General features: G+C 38.4%; 1 protein-coding gene across 1 annotated transcript in view; it reads left to right on the top strand.

Moving 5' to 3' along the window:
• shank3a (SH3 and multiple ankyrin repeat domains 3a) overlaps positions 1-22,179 on the top strand; it is a 226,061-nt gene that overhangs the window by 52,077 nt on the left and 151,805 nt on the right. The window contains exon 3 of the mRNA XM_055009172.1: positions 17,947-18,024. The gene's annotated coding sequence lies outside the window, so the exon portion shown is untranslated. The remainder of the gene's footprint in view (positions 1-17,946; positions 18,025-22,179) is intronic.

Below are 22,179 nucleotides of genomic sequence, written 5' to 3'. Positions count from 1 at the left end.
CCAACTCCTCTCCAGTAGCTATTGATTAGCCCTCTCCCTGCAGAGTTGTGTGTGTGGTTTTCAGTTTCAGGGCATATTGCATCCTTGGGGAATGTCAGATATGAGCCCAGAATAGGGATGTCAGTACCATACTCAACCTCCGTAATTTTACATTTCTGCATCTGTTGCCACTAACTAAAATTACACTGCCTAAAAAAGTAATTAACTCCTCTTAGAAATTTTTCTCCTAATGTTTTTCAACATTCGGTCATAGTCAATTTAATTTGGCTTTTTTGACAAGAATTTACAAAAATGGCTCTTTCATGTCAAAGCTAAAACAGACTACTACAAAGTAATGCCAAGTAATTAAAAATATGAAATATAAATTAAGGGGCTACATTAGCATTCACTCCCTTTAACCCTTTGATGCACAACATGGGTTAAGAGATACCCATTTTCCATTGAATGTGGGTCACATTTGACCCATGTTGTACATCAAAGAGTTAAAATGAAAAAATAAGTCAATTTAATTCAACACCTGTGCAGCCAATTGGTGCTGAAAGTCAGACAATTAGCGAAATGGAGATTATCTTAGTACAGTGGATGTGTCTCAAGTAATAGTATTATAACGATAGCTCTATCCAGAAGGTCCAGTCACTGGTCAGTCAGTACTTCTGGCCATAACTACACTCTGAAGACAAAGAACACTCCAACCAACTCTGTGAAAGGGTTATCGAAAAGCTGAGTACTGGGTATCCCCAGGAGTACAATTAAATCTATAATTAAGTAATGGCAGGAATGAGGCACACGCATAACTCTGCCGAGAGCAGGTCGTCCTCAAAAACCGAGCTACCGTGCAAAAAAGAGACTACCAAGGGAGGCCACCAAGACACCTATGACCCCTCTGACCGGGTTGCAAGGGTTGCATATTCACAAACTGTCAGAAAAGTAATCGGTTCAGTAGGTTTCAAACTGAATGAAATCTGAAAAGTATTGATTTATTGATTATTCTTATTATTAATTTAACCAGTTAAAACATTTGAAGATAAAGGACATACATATGGAGATAATATATTGCACACAAGCTGTAGTACTTGGTTGCACCACCAGGTGGAGCCTCTTAATACTTCATTAGGTGGAAGACTGAGGCTCATTTGTACCAATAATGACCAGAGGAGGCAGTCACTTGGACTATGGGCAGCTCTGTGTTGGCAAGCTGAGAGTATTTTGGGGGTTTCACTGGCAAAGGGCCACAGTGACAAAATCTTCAGTGGCAATTAATGACTACATGCGAGAGGTCACACGTTGAAGATGTGCCGTAGTCTACTAAGATGGTGCTCCTACAGTCCAGAAGCGTACGCTATAATGCCTACGTCTGTGGCTGTATCTGTAGTGGAAGAGTGTTTCTCACTTTGTCTTTTCAACTAATCAATTTTTGATCAATAATGCTGCTGGCTCTCAGGTTAGGAAATTGTTCAAAATTCACATCCCTAAAACTGACAGATTTGAAATTGTGTGGGTAATAACAAAAAAGCCTTTGAGTAAAATGAAAGCATTTTCAGCGCTCTTATGCTGCATTATCCAGATGTCCATTCATATCCCTAGAGTCCCAGACAATGTATATATGTTTGCAGTAGTTATTACTGAATAAACCATTCTTTAAATGTTATTTATATCTATACACACACTAGTATATGAAAGGAAAGCTACTTTGCATCTGTAGTTTTAGCAACTGGCTAGTCTGGCAGTGCATTATGTTGTAACCCCTCCCACCCACACTGTTTGAGTAGTTTCTGCTCTTCTTCATGCTTTGTCAGAGGGTTTGCCCCTTTGCATACGTCACTATTGTCACACAGTGCATTTGACAATAAAGTTATTTTTAACCATGCCTATTATTCCCAACATCATAAACTATCCAGTGCTCTGGGCCCACTGCCAGTGCTGTCGTTGCAGTGTAATAGGCAATACATCAGCAAGTGTGTGTATGAGTAAGTTTGTGTGTCAGTGGGTGAGATCTCAGCATTTTTAGACACAAAGTGTAAGTAGCCTGATCACAGATTAAACCTGTGACATATACAGTATGTTATGAAACCAGTCGCAGTGGGTGTATGGCATTAACTCTAAATACATGAGGAGAAATGAAGACATTAATAGCTGTGGTCTGGTGCTCTGTGGCATACAGCAGCCTGTAGTTCTGAGAATGAGTTTTTACATCCAATGCCCTGTGCAGTCATGTTTGATATGCTGCTTCTCTCCCTGTTGCTCAGCTCCTACTGCTGTACTGTAATTACTGCGCTTGGCAGACAGTCACGACACATCGACAACAGACGAATTTGGGTGTGGGGAGGGGATGGACTAAAGAAAAGAGAGATGTGGGTGTGGGGATTGGTGTTTTGAAAGAAAAGAGTGCCACTGAATATTTTCTTGTTTTTTCTTTTTTTTTTTTTTTTTTTCACCACTGTGAAAAGTTAGTCTAAGAGTAAACGATACAGGCAGGGAAGTGGGATGAAACTGATCAGCCACAACCTCAGTATATTGTAGGTCCCCATTGTGATGAACTTGTAGTCAGTCCATGAACAATGAACCTCTGGGGGCATCATGTCATGTGTGGTACTGGGATGTTGACAGGGGATCCTTTAGGTCCTGTTGGATTAGGGTTGTTCTGGCATATTTTGTAAATGCTCACTCAGACTGGGAATTGGGATATTTGGACTCAGGGTTAACACCTTTGGCTTTTTGTTCTGTGTCCTGAGCTGTTACTATCTGGGAGTGCCATGGCCATTTGTTGTATGCTTAGTCTGGAAAATATTTTTAGGTGTTTGGTAGGTGTCATCAACATACAAACCAGAACAAAGTTTCCCAGCAGAACATTTCATTGTAACAAGATAATCAGTGTTTTATACTCGACCTGTCAGTGGTTTTAATGTTGTAAGTGATTGGTGTTTGTTTGTGGCTGAGTGTGCATCCATGTTTGTCTCTGTCTCTGATTTGATGTGGGACGATAATTACGATAATTAGGAAATCTAAGTCGCAGTGGGGATTTCTGATTAGTCCCTAAGATCCTCTATGTACGGGACACATAAGTAGAATGGCTTTGTGAGGCTATTGTTTTCCTGCAGAAAGAATGATGGCACCAAACCTCACCACAGCCCTTGATGCTGGATGGTGCAACAAGCTCAAATTATTCAAACTTGTTTGACTCTTTATTTTGACAGAGTATCCATTCCTAGTGTACCTTACCAAATTACAAGTTGCTTCCAAAAGTTTTCAGACCCTTACACTTTAAGCACATTTTAGTAAAATTTGTATTTTCACTTAAATCTATCCTCAATAGTGAAAACATTTTTTTCTACATTTTGGCAAATATATTTAAAACAAAAAACTGAAAGCTCTCATTGACCAAAACTTTCAGACCCTTTGCTGTGACACTCCTAATTGTGGTCAGTTATAGCTTATTTGCTGTATTGATCCTTGGGGATTGGACATAATTTGGAGTAGGAGACAACTGTGTCTATAAAAAGCTGCAGTTCACACTTCATGTCAAGACAAAAACAAAGTCATAAAATCTTTAGCTCTTTGGGATGAAGTTGCAGTGAGCCATAGGTATAAAACCATCTAAAGCTTCAAGTGTTCCCTGGAGCACAGTAGCATCAGTAACTGTGGTAAGGAAGAAGTATAGAATCACCAGGACTGCCTACCACTTGACTACTAGCTTCCTTGGAAGAGTCATGCTATGGAGATGCTTCTCAGTGACGAGCACTGGTCAGAATTTAGGGGAGAGCCATCCGGGCAAATGCAAAGAGGTGGTTGAATGTCGATTTAACCTTCAGCACAATAGTAAACCAAAGCATGCAATCAAGATGTGAACCTGAGTGGTTTCAGTACAAATCTCTGGCTGTCCTTGTCTAGCCAAGCCAAAGTCTAGACCTAAATCTTATCTGTGGAAAGACCTGAGGATGGAAGTTCATAGAAACTGTCAATAACTGAGGGGCAAAGCATGTAGAGACCCAAGAAGACTTGAATCTGTAATGGCTGCCAAAGCTGCATCTAAAAAATACTAAATTAGAGGTCTAAATAGTTGAGGGAGATGTATTTGCAGTTTGGGATTTTAAGTTGATGAATGTAGACTAATGGGAGGAAAAAATGTATGTCTAAATATTCTAAATTAGATCCCCGACGCAATAAATTGCACAAAAAATAAAGAGCTCAGAAGAATTGCAGAAGCAATGAGTTAATGCTTCAGTTTAAAATTCTTTCTTTGTAATAAGTCTTGTTTGGAGTGCAGGTCGTCCTCAAAAACAGAGTGCGGAGTGCATTTTTGGTAGATATATCAGCACTAAAGCTCGTCTTTCAACACTGACTCTGTTTCTTGGTGTTAAAATGTAAACAGATACTGGAACTGCCTCTGCTCTGTTGTGTAGCTGTTTATTGAAAAATAAGACAAACATTAATTGTAAGTTAATAAACGTGGTGTCTTTACAAAACATCTACTTAGCTACTTGTCCTTCACAAAGATGTGGAAATGCATAATACAAAATACATGGATGCATTCAAACATGGTAAATAAAAAAGAGGTTGTTAGACACTCTTTTATACTGTTTGATAACCTTGGCTTCAAAAAGCAGTCCCAGAGTAGGGTAGCTAGAACAAAAGAACAAAGGTCCAGGTTTACTTATTTTTTTTTTATTTAAACTTTCTCACTAGTTAGAAGTTTATGAATAAGAAGAATGTGTGTGTGCTCATTTTTGAGAAAGAACTAAAATGGATAAGAATGTTTGTGGACACAGAGGAACCAGCAGATGAGAAAAGGCTTAACGTCTAGTCGTGTCCTTTAATATACTCTCTGCAGCAGGTAATGTTGGTATGCAGTGGAAGAAGATGAAAATAGCTTTTTTAAATGTATATGATAGCTCTCAGAAAAGGATTTTGCTGGTGCATTTTTTTGAGAATGCAGATTGAGGACATGTTTTTATAGTACTTGATTACAATGGAAAGAACAAAGACTGACCAGATCAACAGGAAATTCAAGAATGACTTCAACAATATGTCAAAAACTCTCCAAACAAATCTTGATTCTGAAGTCAGAACAATGGAAAACATGTGACTTGCAGTCGTTGGAAATGATTAAAAGGAGCTGCGAGCAGTAAACTGAATCATTTTCATTCCCAAATGTTCATAGTGCCTAGGCACCATTTGTTGTGAGCATGCAAATATTGGAACTCAGTCTACAAAAGGCACAGATCAAAAGCTGACCATGAAACTCAATTTGGCTAGTGTCACTTTCTGCTGAAAGTATCTGGACACCAAATATCAAAGTCAGTGTGAAAGATGGGGTTAGAATAAGTGACAGCAAATATCTTGTTGATTTGAATGAAAAAAATAATTTATGGTGGATGAACTTGAGGTTTGCAAATACTCGAAATGCATTTGAAGTAGCGATGCTTCCTCTTGGCTTTTTAAGACTGGTGGTAGTACCTAGGTAGCTGAATGGGATGAACCCAGAAACTTAGAAATCTCAGTTTCTTGGCATCCGGTGAAATGCATAATGGTAGCACAAAGCATATCAAATAGCATTTATACCTGCAAGTCACTGACATGCAAAGGCACACAAACAGCAATTGAGGCCCGATCCATGAACAACCTCGGGATGCACTTTGAAAGTGACACTAAAGGACTTTCACTTTCAAATGACGTCTTGATACCATCTGTGCACATCTGTTATGCCCTCATTTTGCCTTAAAATCATAAGCATATAAATGCCACATCTTGTCTGAATAACTAGAAGAAGCTCAGAAGAAATGCTATTCCAGTTTTTCAAACACCAATCAACACAGCATTGCACAGTATAATTGACTTCCTCCCAGGTTTTGTGATTCAATATTTTACAAACTCTTGATGTCACTGGAATCTATTTGTATGCAAATCAATCGTGTTACATCAGGCAACTGATGGAACCACTAAAACATTGCACAGTTTCAGGCATGTTGGGTGATGAATTTGAAGTTTATCATATTCGTAGCTCCAGTTGTGCATCTTGTAAGCATTTACCACAGCTAAATCCGGAGTTCAAGGAGAGGGGACACACAAAAAAGCAGCATTTTAGAGATGGCTGCACAGTGGAGTCACATCAAGGTCTCAAAGCTGCTCACACACTAGGCACACAGTGAAAGTCAAACATGGATCAGTCAATATGTGGCTGGTTTGCTGCTGCATTTTACACTTTCTGATAATGATGTTGTTGGCATTTTTATTAAAAAGCACATGGTGAAATCTCTACTGTAGAAGAATATTTAGAGGCTTTGCTATGGCACAGGTCCACGTTGAGGTCCATCCTATTTGCTTTAATTGTCACTGAGCTGTTGATGGGAATCCTAGTTTAAGTAGGCATGCGCCTGTCTCAATCTGGCATGTTTACAGCTTCTGTTTTTATGTTCATTAACGTGAATTGTCCCCATTAAAAAAAAAAAAAAAAAAAGTAAATTAAGTGTCTCACAACTTATACTACATGCAAAGACAAAAACCACAAGATACTCTGTATGCGCATCAATTAAATTATGGTCAAGAACAAATAATTGCAAGGGTGTTGTTTTGTACGCATGGCGACTGAGAAATAAAGTTAGGACTCATTTTTTTAGAGTTGGTTGTCCTGCCAAATTGAAGAGGTCTTGATTAGGAAGGCAGGAATCCAACAGCCACCCTTTGGAAATCCTCTGCAGAAATGGGATATGCTGCCGTAGAGAAAATCATCTCAATCAGGCTTTTCTTGAGCCAGTTTTGAGTAAATAGCATCTCCCAGGAAAAATGGAATAAACCCAAGTGTGGCAAGATTGTAGAAACTTGCTCAAGAATACTTGAAGCTGCAATGGCTGCTCAAGGGGTTTCTGGAAACTATTGAATTGAGGATATAATAGCTTTTGTAAATGCAAAAGTGCCAATTTTGTCAATTTGAAATTAAATCTGCAACACATGACATTTTAACAGCAGATGAGTTTGAATTCACTGTATTTTAATTTGTTTCCAACTACATCTCATGTGCAATAACAGAATGCAGTCAAGCAAATCATTGCATAATCCACAGATGTTATGAAATCTGGTTCATTAATTCTGGACATGAGGCAAAAACTTTTTGCAGCAAGCAGCCTTGTCTGGTTAGAAACTGCCCTTTAGCAATGTGTAGCTGTTGTGATCTACCATTTCCCGTTCGCTTCCCATTTCTAACAGTGATAGGGATGGGTTGGAGCTGAGACACTGTGTTTCCTCCCAGCATTTGTCTGTTGTTTATTTCAGTGAAGATGACAGGGAGGAATGGTAGAAAAAGTGTTTCTACAGGGACTGACTAATGCATCTGCAGAGACTTACTTAAAAACTTAAAATTTTACAGCAAAGACTTCAAGTTAATGAAGCTGTTATTTGTTCTTTTTTTTTTTTAGTTTTTTTATACTACATTGCCCCATCTGTGAATGTTAAGCTCTGATTTAATAAATAAAAATTAGCATGCAAAAATTAAGCTGTGCTTTTCACATCCATACATGGCAGTTTGTGGCTGGAAATTTGCCCACAAGACAGCACCGTTGGAACACTTAACCAATTTTGAGGTCAACTGTGAATCAGTGTAGGTTGTGGACACAGATCCTTATTATTTCACAGATTATTCAGGTGACACGACTGGTCACTCCAAGTTGGATCCCATCTGCTGTCAGTCAGCTAATGTTGCATCACAAGGTAGAATCAGTAAGTATGGGTGTTAAAGGATTCTCATTTATTTTTTGGGTTAGTTGGTGCTTGTATTCATTTTACAGTGTTTGATTTTTATAACAAGAACTGATACCACTGATATCACAAGTGTATGCTGTGGAAATATAAAAGAAGAGTTTCTGGAAATGTCATCTTAACAGTGAAATTTAGGTTTGCATTTAATCCAGGTTTCAGTGCGAGGTACAACCTCAGGTGAAATTCAGCTCACACTGTCCACAACTCTACATCAACCATCTCATTCAAATTACACATTTTTGCTCAGGTTAATTTTCATTGCTGTTTAAATAGCAGCATAGATTACCAAACTAGAGTTTTCTAAAGATGTGTGTTTTTGTTAGGCACAGTTCCAGACAAGATTTTGTGTTTTTGCAGTATTGGACGTTGCCTAGCGACAGATGAATGGAAGCATGTCCTCAGTATTTACTCTGTCATTCAATATTGCTCCTTTGTAACTGTCAAGAGTAACCAACCTGTGTTTGTCGTTTTAAAATAATCATCATGTGTGGACTGTCTGGAATTGGTAGATTTCAGTAATTGTGATGTCTTTGTCTTTTCTCATCTTTAGTGCGTCTGTACAACCACACACCCACACAACACCGCTTTGAGATGCTTTTGACTGATGTGTCTTTGCATGACGTCCCGGATCAGAGCCCTAGTTTGATGTGTCACTGCCACTGGACTGTATTGTGACCCAGATACAGTTTTTCTCACAAATGACACATACAGATCAATAGTCATAAATGCTCAGGGAGAGAATGGCTGAGTAATGGCTGAAGTCCTTGTTTGAGAGGGATCAAGCAAGTTAATCTTATGAATAGTGGCTTACCTTGAGTCTGTTCCGCATCTTTTCTTCCCAGCACATGCTAATAAAACAGGAAAATTTGCTTTCTTGTTGCCATCCCTCTCTGTGTTTATTTCCCAATGTTACAACTCCTTGTAATTTTGTTCTCAATGTTGCGCAGATAAGGATGCATACAAGCGCATACGAAGAAATAATGGTGTGGGGTTTAAGGGCAACAGCGGAGTAAACAGTGTGAAATATTTATGACAGTATGGAGGGAGGTGTCGGACCATATCTTCACATTGTAGTTGATAACAAATATGACTTAGGTGAAAGACACATCTCCATAGACCCCTGCACTCAAATTCCACAAACTCTTATTCATAGAAATTGCTAAACTCCATGGTAACACACACACATGCACACACAGTGTTTGACAGACAGAATGATGATGATGATGGTTGCTGACATAAGTGATACTCAGCTCATTTTATCAGCTGTCACTATGTTAGCAAGCTGATGTTGGCCATTGTGAATGTTGTGTGTGGAACATTAGATGCAGCTCTTGCAATTTGATAAAATAACAACAGTAACATGTAATATAAACATTGTGAAGACATGTTGTTAATTGAACAACTGAGACTTGCTCAGTCTAAATTGTGCCTGTCTTTCAGATGCTTGATTAAGTTTGAAGGGTTTACTGTCCTTGTTTGAAATGTAACACTGTTTGAGTGCTGGCTTTTGCCTGTTTCCAACTTCATCATGTAACTCAAACATCTTTACACATGACACTTGCTGTATTTTTTCCCACCACACATCGTAGCAGACCTTTTTGCTTCGACTGTGCTTGCTTCCCATTATACGTTATTGTTTTCCGGTGTCTCCGCTACCTACATCATGTACAGTAGCTTTGGTATGACAACAGAAACATAAATAGTAGAAGCAAAATATCTGCTCTCGAGACATCCCTATTTCCACTCATTGTTCTTTGTGTTTAATTAATTTCAGAGTTCTTACGAATATTGTGTGTTTTCTATTCAAATACATATTTTATTACTCTGTTATGCTGTATCACTGAAGGGGCTCATTGGGATTATCCCACAGCCTTCCTTCTGACAGGGTGTAAATATAAATAACAGAAGGGAGGTTTTAGGAAGAAGTGCTTTGATACAATGTGCTGGTTTGGAGTTGCTTCTTTCCCCTACTGCAGGTATTTGAACATTAAAATTTTAGAAAAGCTTTGGTGTTGCTTTTTCTCAGGAGAACATATTGCACTTTCTATGTGAAAATTCCATCTCCAGCATTGTCTACAGTTTATACAGTAGCTACCACCTTCTAATAAGTCATGAGCAGCAGGAGAGTCACATAATCTACGAGAAGGTTTTTACCTTTTGTAGTTTTGTGTGATTAATTATATCTTAATCTTCCACAGCCTGTCGGGTTATTGACTATAAATATGCATGGTTTATAAACGCATATGGCACAGGGGTGATACAGTAGCCTGATTGTTATGGGTGTACCAATTAACTGCTTTTCCCATGGTTTAACCCCTTCTGTCTATGGGCTTTGACTGTCTATTGAAGATACTTCTATTTTACATTTGTTTTGAATTCAATAAGCAATGTTTCATTACTAACATCAGCTTAACATATTGAGCGAAAAAGTGAGTTTCTGAAAAATGTTGGGTGAATGTCAGATTATCTTAATATTTGATATGCCCACCCCCTGTTTTTTCTTTATTTACTTCTTCTACTTTATTGACGGCACACACTGAAGCTGGCATGGACTCTGCAAATTTGTGCCAAACCTAATAACCCATGTAATCCAGCATAATTTCACGATGTTCCAAAGAACTTCTTGTGATTTCAAGACTGCTTGGCTTTTTCAGCTTTAAAATGCCCCATAAACGTTCAATAGGGTTGTAGGCTCTGCAGTAAAGTCCATGAAACTCAGCACCCTTTGGTCTTTGGTTATCAAGTAGTTGTTGCAATTCTTTTTTTTTTTTTGGCTCCATTATCCTGCTGCAGTATGAATCTCATCTCCATAGAGATGCTATCCAGAGGATATAACATGTCTATGAAGAATGTAGTGCATCTTCTACTTGGTCAGGATTTGTTTGAGAGCATCATTTCCATGCAGGTTTCCCAAATAGGCAAAACACCCCATCATTTTTTTTACCTTGAGTTTGATCCATTGAGGTTCATCCTCTCTCTCCTGTTCATCCGATAACTACACCCCTCTGTTTCCCTTCGCTTACTGCTACAAATCTCAGATTTGGAATAATTAGAAGTCGTTTTGAGACAGCCTTATTTTGACTGTACTTTTGCTGTTTGGAGTCTTGCATTCTCTCTCTGGCTGAACAGAACTTGATTATTGATTGTTTGTGAGGTCAGTTTTAGTTCATCTGATTGTACTTTGGACACAGAGTTAAAGAATTTTTTTCAAGGGTACTGTTAATTATGATAGCTAAGTAGGTAGAAACTATGCAATTTAGGGACTGAAATGTAAACATTAAACAGCTGAGGTAACTGAACTTACATTTATGTACATTTATTGTTACAAAAAGACAACAAACTACCAAGACACAGCAATAATTATTAAGATGAGGCACCAACGTAATACAGCAAAAACTGTGATGGTGAGTGAGACTGATGAAAAGTAGAAAACCGTTCTGTTACTAAGTGAATAGATCACATCTGGAAGCTGACAGTAATTTGGTGGAAATTTGATTTGGAATTTGGTGAAATTTAAATTTTGCAAGGAAGGAGAATGTAGAAAATGATTAGTGACGGACAGTTACTTGCTTGCAGAGGTGATCCTGATGATTGATGGGTCCATTGACAGTGGAGTCGGTCTTTTAGGTCCCACATCTGTTCTGGTGTTTATTTGTGTCTGTGCTCTATGGGATGTCGTTGATAAAAGAAAAAAAAAAAAAAGGACATTGGTGCCAGCTTGAGGTCATCGTCTCAATACCTTGTCCTTAGCAAAGCAGGAGGAAAAACTGTTGTCTCTTTTAAGTCAGCCATGGCTGATTGATCCTACAACATGTATTTATATGCATTTAATGAAACCGTCTGATTCTCCTGCTGTCAGCTAATGTAGACAAACAATCCAGTCTGAGTGTTTCTACTTATGACTGAAAACATCTACTGTAGTTTTCAGACCATATTAAAAGACATAAAACAAATGATGACAACCAGATGTGCAAAGAAGGCAATGTCCATAAATTAAATAAGATGTTCAAATTAAAACATGTCTATTTCTGGTCTGTAGTGTTGCATAACAGTGAAAATTTGAATAAATGTATAATGGATGCAGCTTTCATCTGGCAAAATTAAGTTTTGGCTTAAAGGTAGCTCCAGTAGGCCATAGCTCATTCAAAGGCTGATGGATTACTAAATCACAGCTTTTAACGATGGAGTGATGATGTCTGAATGTTCTGCATCAATAGCCCTGGTAGTGTAGAACAGCAGAACAAGCAGGAGAGCAGAGCATTCAGCTGCCACAACCCCAGGGGGCCCAGCTAGGTCCTCGTCTTCCTGCCTCCTTTTTGTTGCTCAGTTGAATATTCTGACTTGTGTTTGTTTCTTCTGATTGCTGCAAAAAAATAAAAAGTTCTGCATTTCTTGCAACTACACTGCCCGGCCAAAAAAAAAGTTGCAAACTCTAATATTTTGTTGGACTGCCTTTAGCTTTGAGTATTGCACTCATTCACAGTGGCATCGTTTCGATAAGCTTCTGCAGTGTTACAGCATTTATTTCTGTCCAGAGATGCATTAATTTTTCACCAAGATCTTATAATGATGATGGGAGAGTCGGACCGCTACGCAAAGTCTTCTCCAGCACATCCCAAAGATTCTCAATGGGGCTGAAGTCTGGACTCTGTGGAGGCCAATCCATGTGTGAAATTGATGTCTCATGCTCCCTGATCCACTCATTAACAATCCGAGCCCCATGAATCCTGGTATTGTCATCGTGGAATATGCCCGTGCCATCAGGGGAGAAAAATTCCACTGATGGAAAGACCTGGTCATTCAGTGTATTCAGGTAGTCAGCTGACCTCATTCTTTGGAACATGACGGTGAGGGACCTGACCAACTTCAGATCATAACCCTAACCCTTACAGGCTTTTAGGCTCTAGCCATGATGATGCCCCATCTGTTTGGAACAGAGGAAATCTGGACTCATCAGACCACATGACTGACCACATTTGTTCCTCGAAGCTCATGGTTCATCACTATCCTTCCAGGTTTTAATAATGCGTGGGATGGTTCTTTACCTGCTTTTAGTAGTTTCAGAAATTTCCTTAGTTGTTTTCTTTGCTTAATGCAGGCCAATAATCTGACCCTTCTGAGACAGATTAACATCCTTTCCATGACAACAGGATATGTCTTCCAACATGGCTGTTTAAGAAATAAGAAGCTCCTCACTGCATCAGCTAGGGTTACATAAGTTGTTGCAGCTGAAACATATTCATCACTGCAGTAGTTATCCAATGGAAGGCTCTTACCTATTTGCTTAGTTACATCCAGGTCGCAACTTTTTTTTTTGGCGAGGCAGTGTATTCAGAAAGGGCATTTCGCAACATCTGTAGGCCTGTTCTGTACTGCATGTCCAAAACAATATTAGTCACCAGTGGGAATGTGAAATGCAGTTTCAGCTGCTTGAAATTAAATGAAACTATCTGCATGTATGTATGAAGAATCACCGTACTATCGATAGAGAAAGATATTGTCAATGATGAGAACAAGATGGCTTAAAAGAGTGTGAGGATGAACTATAGGATCAAATCCATCCATTCAATATCTATGCACCGCTTAATCCTCATTAGGGTCGCGGGGGGCTGGAGCCTATAACAGGCTGGCTTAGGGAGAAGGCAGGGGACACCAGTCTATCGCAGGGCTAGACATAGAAACAATCAATCACGTTACCAATTAACCTGAGTATGTTTTTGAACTGTGGGAGGAAGCCGGAATACTCAGAGAAAACTGATGCATGCACAGGGAGAACATGCAAACTCCATGCAGAAAGATCCCAGGAAGGCCAGGATGCAAACCAGCGGCTTCTAGCTGCAAGGTGAAAGTGCTAACCATCAAGCCACTGTGCAGCCCTATAAGATCAAACCACATTACTAAATTTAATTCTAGAAAAAGTGTTGTCTAACATGTTAGACTTTTCTCATAATTAAAAAATGCGTGCACATCCATGTGCTGAATTCAAGGTGCTGGTAACAATATATGCGAGTCATCTGGTAAAATATAATCTGCACACTAGTATAAATTCTCCCAAGAATCATCTATTAAATTGCAAACTCATGAAGATGTTTCCAATGTAAATGCTCTTCTTCAGACCAACCAGAGTTCTGAAGAAGAACGTTTACACTTCAAACATCACAATGAGTTAGTTATTTAATAAATGTTCTTGTGAGTGAGTAAACCCGATTACATCATGGACTTTGGACAGGTGAAAATGGATTCTGTGTTGTTTTTGCTGGATTGTATTCAAGCTGACATTGTGTAAACCAAGTAAATTGTTTCTTATACACGAGGCTATTTGAGATGACATTGACTTAAGTAGCATGATTTGTTGCTGATTGTGTTGTAGCCTGCTGTGTCTACTTGGTTGTAGTAGTAACAGTAGGTCACTCATTGCTTGGCCACTGGCAGTCTGATGTCAAGTGTGGGCTCATGTGGCTTCATTTGGTAGATCTGGGTCAATCTATAATTGAGGGACTTTTGAAGTCCATGGGATATATCTTGCATATATTTTTATTAAAAGTAAAAAAAAAAAAAAAAAAAATAATGTTTTTTGTGTTCATTATGATCATGTCTTTACAAATTCCATAATTATTTATTATGGAAACAGTCACTTATTAATGAAAAATGACTGGATGTCACTAAAATATCAACTAAATAACCGTCCCAATTTAATAACAACCACCTTCTAATTAGCTAAACAATAATAAAATGTACTCATTCAAAAATAGTTTTGATTGTGTTCTTTTTATTGAGTTGAGATAATCATGACAGATATTTCTTTTTTGGCAATTTATCAAATTTTATATGGAAAATAACAAACTGTATCTGTCCGAGAAATAACTTTCAACTAAGTTCCCCATTACAAAAACACCTCTCAAGGAAGTGTGTTAATTCCAGATCACATGACCTGCTACACATGATGTCATTTCCTCCTGAAGAAAAGACTGACCAGACTCCAAGGCTTTCTGAGTTATTTAATATAAAGTAGTCAACAGGTTTACTACAATATCTTTAGAAATAACTTTCAATTTCAATTTTACTCAATTGTATATATAATATTTAGAAGAATCTTTGTGTAAAAATACCATGTGGTGTTTGGTTATAGGCAGCCATGTTAATTTTAGGCTTGAAAACAGCAAAAATGTCAACTATGATACCTGTCAACTATGTTGCAAAAAGTCCTGCAATTATATATTGACTCATCATATGACTCTGTGACTGTAATGGGTATCCGTGTGTATTAATTTTCCCTCTTTTCTTGGTTTCCTGTCCATCTAGTTGAGACTTCCTTACTTATCCTTTTGTCTGACTGAGGTCTGAGCAGAATATTAGTAAAATACATTATGTCGACCATGGTTCTGAAATAGCCTATCAGCAGTTGTGCTGCCAAAATTTTAGCAGGTCGCTGTTTAATTATAAATTCATGGCACTGTCTGTGGTGCTGAAATAGCAAACCTCATTGTAGTCTCTCAGTTTTTCTTTTCCATCTCCACAAATTTCTCCTTAGATCTTGTATCTCCATACAGCCTGCAATAAGCTGTGTAAAAGCCCATTATAGGTATTCGCCTCCTCTTCAATCAGCTGTTGTCTCTGAACCTGCCAGGTTTTAGATAGTGCTCTCAGTTACAATCCCAATTTCGACGTTCAGCCTATTGCATTCATACATGACTGCAGAAGTTTTAGTCATCCTTTGTACAGAAGGGAAAAACAGCATCAGGCTTTGTCCCAGTGTTGTGCACTAAAAAGTACAAAACCTGATTCCCCAGTGTAGCATACATTTGATAGCGTTAATTGGAGCCTGGCATTGTGACATTCTTGACCTCCTCAGCATCCCCAGCCTGCCTTTTAAGAGCTGTGGTGGTGTGTGGAGAGATAATGCAGCGCATGGTATGAAACAGGTCTTAATTGGCTTGCAGGCTTTATGAAATTCTCTCTGGGGAGCCCCATTGATTATTAATAGGCAGGCTGCATCAAAGAACCCTCTGCCACTCCAGCCTTCCTGGAAACACAGAAATCAACAGATACTGTACATCTGCAACTTTCTGTGGTCATAGCTAGAGAATTTATAAACAGGTAGCGAAAGAAAGGATTGTGTGAGAACAGGAGGAAGCCTAACAGTAAAGATAGAAGGAGAAAAAGAAGATGCTATATCAAAATGAATTTAGGTACAAGGGAATTTGTTCCTTCTTTTCTGTTTTGTTTTTCATCTCTGCAAATGTACCATAGTCATGTATACATTACGTATAGCTTGTTTTAGAAACTTAGATCCTTGATGGATGCCCTCCATGGTTGTTATTTGTCTGAACTGTAGAGGTCTAGAGCAACATTTTTACCTAACAGTCACCTCACCTATTTTTTTTTTCTGGTTTCATCTTTTTTTAGTCGTTTCTGATTTTGAATATTAATAGAAGTGTGTGCTAACCGTACATTGTTGTCTGTAAATGAGTGTGGTACAAGTGTTAAAAAATGTCACATCAGCTCCAGTGATGTGTTGCCCACAGTGAAAAACTTTTCTGGCAGGGTGTAGAAATTGCTGTATCCTCAGATGTACTCTTTGCAGTATAAGCAAAAAAAAAAAATTGCAATAGTTTTTCCATTGCATTAAAATGTTTCTCTATGTCAGTTTGTCGCATTTCCAGTTCTGAGAGCAAAGCTGATGGGTTGCGTTGAAAAGCTATATTGAAGGAACTAGCCAAGCAGGATTTCAACCTCGCCAACCAAATCCAAACAAATATTGACATAATAATTCATAAGCAATATGCTATTATATCACGATTACCCTGCTGTGAGGAATATTATCACAGTTTCATGCATGTCAGCTTTGTGTATGCGTTTGTGTGTGTGTATGTGTGTGTCTGTGTGTCTATGTGTGTAGTAGAGAGAAAGATAAAGGAGTAGCACATCTGCTTGCTGTGTCAGCCCATGCGAACTGGATGGAGACAGTGGCTTTGGGATGTGGTGCAGTTACTGTAGAATATTGATTCCTAAAGCTTTTAGCGCATGGCTAATTTTCCATATGGGGCCTCTGCATGTGGCCCTGAGGCTCTGGATGGGTCAGGCAGTGTTTTGTTTACACAGAGCAGCTAATCCATGGGAGCTGGCTGTGCATTTGTGTGTGTCAGAGGAAGAAATTAATATTATCTATGCATGTCTGTTGGCATTTCTGATGTTGTAAGAGCCTAGGATAGTGAGGTGTCCACTTACACAAACCCTGTTCACAGTATGCAGGCTTGGCATGTCATCTCCAGATAATCTATCCTGTCGTAGCCCTCTCGATCAATGTGTTTTGCCGGCAGTGTTCAGTAATGTAAGTAATTCAAGAGATACTGTATACAACACTTCTTCAAAAATCACACTTGAAGTAGAGGATGAATGGTGTCGAACAGTCCTGGCTTTTAATCAAATCTGTGATGTTACCACAAGTTGTGAAGCTAGGCGCTGGCTCCTCTGTCCTGTGTCCTTGCTTTTCAGGTGTCAAAATATTTCCCCATTGATTTACAGATGTCGTCCATGTACTTTTTTTCTCTAGTGTAAGTTTTTCTTCACTCAGCTTCAACCTGCCTAGTGGATGCATAGAAGAAAGCTGCTGTCCTTAGTCATTCATGTACAGGCCAAAGAAAAGCCACCAGCTTCCCCTCGGTGTCCATTAGACCACTGTTAGAGGTTATTAGCATAATGAGATGATGCCAAGGGCACTGAGCCAATAAACTGCTATTGACAATCAGTCTATCATAAAGGAGCTCAGAGAACAGCAACTTTTTGTTTGGCGACATTGCTTCTAATAACTCATCAACACCCTTCCAGCTCTTAGAATGTTATCCAGGTAAAGTCAGGTTGACCCCAAACAGTCCTGTTGTCTGTCGTTGGAAACCCACCCGGTTACTATTTACCTCCAAGTCCCACAATGTAGTGCTTTCCCTTGATGATCCTGTACTTATTTGCACTGTATTTATATTTGGATTTGTATTCTTTAGCATCCCCTTTTAAGGTGTACATGTACACTATCTGTCAAAAGTTTGGACACACCTTCTCATTCAGTGGTTTTTCTTTATTTTTACAACTTTCTACATCGTAGATACATACTAAATACATCAAAACTATGAAACAAGGTATATGAAATTATGTAGCAAACAAACAATTGTGAAATAGCTTTAAATATGTTTTATATTTTAGATTCCTCAAAGGAGCCGTGCCTTTTCTTTGATGACAGCTTTGCAAAACCCTTGGCCTTCTCTCAGTGAGCTTCATGAGGTAAACAACTGAAATGGTTTTCACATCACAGGTGTGCCCTCTCAAGGTTAATCTGTGGAATTTTTGCCTACATAATGGGGTTGGGACCATCAGTTGTTTTATGCAGAAGTCAGGTTGGTCCACAGTTGACATCCCTATTTGACAAATTTTAGAATCCATATGGGCAAGAACCAATCAGCTGAGTAAAGAGAAACGACAGTCCATCATTACCTTAAGAACTGAAGGTCAGTCAGTCTGGAAAATTGCACAAACTTTGAACATATCCCCAAGTGCAGTCGCAAAAACCATCAAGCACTACGATGAAACTGGCTCACATGAGGACCGCCCCAGAAAAGGAAGACCAAGAGTCTCCTCTGCTGCTGAGGAGAAAATTGAAGGCACTCTGAACCAGCATCAGATGACCTGGCCTCCACAGTCATATATATATATATATATATATATATATATATATATATATATATATATATATATATATATATATATATATATATATATATATATATATATATATATATATATATATATATGTATATATATATATATATATATATATATATATATATATGTGTGTATATATATATATATATATATGTGTGTATATATATGTATGTATGTATGTATGTATGTATGTATGTATGTATGTATGTATGTATGTATGTATGTATGTATGTATGTATGTATGTATGTATGTATATGTGTGTGTGTGTATATATATATGAAATTTTTATAGAAATTTTTTTTTCTTTTTTTCTTTCTTTTGTACACTCTGGGACTCTGACAAATGGTATTTCTATTTCTTTGTATGTACTGCACATATAGATATATTGACATTTAAGTTCACTTTGAATTTGACTTTAGGGGTCTATCGGTGGCCTAAACTCTAATTGCTCTATAAAATGACATAGAGCCATCATTGACTTAAGGAGTTGAAACAAAGTAACAGCAAAAAACATTTGAATTGCCATTCTCTATGAAAAGCTGCAAGTGAAAGCCTGTCTTACTGTTTACTCTGATTTGAGGATGCTGAGTTTTTGTTTTTTAGCTTTATTTTCAGGACACTAAGTTAGCTGACATGCAGGTCCACATATGCAAAGGGAAATGGTTGAAGAGCAGGAGAGAAACGCTGAAAAACAAGATTGCAAGAGGAAATGCAGCATCACCTGAATTAAATATTTTGGCCACAGTCAGGAAAAGAAAATTCCTGTATTTTCTACACATCGCAGAAAAACAAAATACGGCATTGTCATTTATTATTTCCCGCCAATATCTTGCAGCCCTAATACAGATGGTACAGAACAGAATAACAGATGGCTAAAACCACATTCTTCATTTTTAATGTGATGCTCCGCGGCCTCACCAATGAATTACCTTCATTCAAATTCAGTATGAAAGAGAGTGAGGTACTGAGGTAAGAATAGAAGATAAAAATGAATAAAACTGAAGAAAATGTGTTATGGGACAAAGAGATAAAGTGCGTGTATGTATGTGTGTGAATAAATGTGGCCCTGGGTGAGTTCAGTTTGTGAGTGGCCATGACATTTGCTTTACCAGGTGTAGAGGAGCGTGAAGCAGGCTCTGATGGGGTCTGTGAACAGTTATCACATTTACTCCAGGCCATGGGCTATGGGCTGGTTTGTCAAAGCTGACTGTATGTAATCTCTCCATCCCCGTCTCCCACCTTCCCACCTCCCTTTTCTGTTGTTACTCTGCTAACTTCCCATTTTCTTCCACGCTCCCTTTCCCTCCGCTACTTTTTCTTGGCCCACTGACTGTTTCATCCACATTCTCTCTGACCCACTCTTCTTCATGCTACCTCAGCCAACTGCTTACCTTTATCTTTCTCCCTCCCTCTGCCTCCGCCTCCATTTTTTCCCCAGTGTGGATGTTTTAGAAGGGAGAAGGTAGCACTGGCTGATGCCTTGAATGAAGTGATTTTCAGGTAGTCTTGTGAATGTCTTGGTGTATAGCTCTATGGCAAGGACTTTTAAAACCTAGCAGATCTACACATACATTGCACTGGATCCATGCACACGCTGCTCTGTATGGTCATGAATTATTCACTTTGTTTTCACTGGACTGGAGCGCAAGAGATGGGGTGAGAGGGGGGTGGGGTGAAAGAGATCTGAGCCGAGGAGAGAAGAGGCAGTAGCTGTTAGCTGAGGCATAGGAGCTAGCCTCCTTATAATTCTAGTCCACTCTCAATGTTCCCAAGCATTGGGAGTGAGATAGAGAATCTCCACTACAGTGTTATCCTATAGGATCCCATGTATTTTTCAGGTAGCTCTGTTCCGAGCGAAGTGTTTTAACAGGGATAAGATGTCATCATACTACACTACACACCTTATTAGAGATGCAATGTGAATTTTGTCACTGTACAATTTTAGGAAAAGATGATGAATGATAACACTGTATTATTCAGCTCTAGGTATAGCAATGTCATTTTTTCGGCCACATTCAAGGTCCAGCTATTTCATTAAGTAGTTGAACCAGTGCCAAGTACTTATCATTTGTTGAATTTATGCTTTTATCAGTAGTATAGCTTGGGCTTAAACTTATATGTATGTGTGTGGGAAATGGGTTTCTGCAAAGATTACTCATACAGTAAACAGTGTGTTAAACATTGACATGAGTAGTGCAGCAAGTTATTTTCACTATTGCTCAATTCAGTACTTGCTTTATTTATTCATACGCTAATCAGATTCAATTGTGGCAAACAGACTTTCTGATTTTAGGTGATGTCAGGGTTTTCTTTACCATAGAAAGACTTAGAGGCCACGTCTGACTGGTTTTACGCAGCACCTTTAGCCGCATCAACGTACAATTACGTTTAGGCGACATATACTGCAACAATAATGAAATTTCTGTTTGCTGACAAAATATGAAAATAGAGGTGTCTTGATCTCTAATGGAAGGATATGCGGGAATGAGAATGACTGCTAGTCAGCAATTAGTGTTTGCAGGAATGTTTGTGTGATAATTGGTTTGTGACAGATTGTTGTTGCAATCAAACAGCTGACTGAATCTTCTCTCTCTACTGCAAACTCTGAATGGTAGTTGCAGTTATTGATGCAGATAAGATAAAGAAATTGCAAGTCATTGAAAGTAAGCCTCAACAATGAATAAACAATGGATAAAGTACAGTAAAAAGTTAGAACTAATGTAGCCTGTTTTAAGACTAAAGAAATTGCTTGTCTGGTTACATAAATATTCATGACCGGTTGATACAACATGCTTGTTCTTCCAACATGAACAACGTGTTATTTGGTGAAAGGCATAAAAGTAAACCACCTAAACCCTCTGAAAGCCGAGGGAAAACCCTGGATGTTTTCAAATAGCTTATGCTGTCAGACAAATGGTCCAAAACAAAACTGGGACCAGTGAATGTTTGGTATTTTGCTTGCTTATTAATCAAACAATTAAATGATAATCAAACTTGCTGTGAATGCATTTCCATTCCAATTTCCCAATCCTGTTAGTTGACCAGTTGTTTCAGCTGTAGCTGTAGATTTACATTCATATTTTCATATACAACAGACATCAGACAAGTAATTTAAATCTTAATAGACTTGGAAGCCTCCAAAATAGGAAGGGAAAGTGGTTCAAGCCAGTTGAGTGAAAAATGTACCGCTTACTAACCCCAGTTCTTTGTACCATGTCTTTTTCTTATGCAGTCTATTCAACCAGATAACTCGTTCTTTGTATGTAGAAGTGCTGTAGCCCACACAGTTTATCCTTGCATGATGCAAGAAGGATGAAATCCCTGCATGGCCCTTTCTCAGCTATCTGGGGGAATCATTGCTTATTGGCAACACATCTTAGGTCCCTTTGCCACACTCCCAGAGTTTACTGTGTGATCTGCTTCAATGTACAGTGGAGTTACTGTACAGAGATTGTACCAGATTTCAGTCATTTTGAACAATTCAAGTGATGTATTCTTTGTATTGGTGCTAATGTATGATGTTTAAAATACAACAAAACCCACTTGTCCCAGTCTATAAAGGACATAGAATTGCAATATTAAATGTGAATATTGAGCAAAATAGCAAGATTAAGTGTTATCAATTTTAAGCCTAAGACCCAACAGGCCAAACCATATAGAGTTAGAGTTACCAGCTAAATCCTCTGTCATGCTCTTTCTTCAGTGCTAATGGGATT

This window comes from Amphiprion ocellaris, chromosome 3 (assembly GCF_022539595.1).
Source record: "Amphiprion ocellaris isolate individual 3 ecotype Okinawa chromosome 3, ASM2253959v1, whole genome shotgun sequence".
In the NCBI taxonomy this organism is placed as follows: Eukaryota; Metazoa; Chordata; class Actinopteri; family Pomacentridae; genus Amphiprion; species Amphiprion ocellaris.
This window is presented reverse-complemented; position numbering and strand designations above follow the sequence as displayed.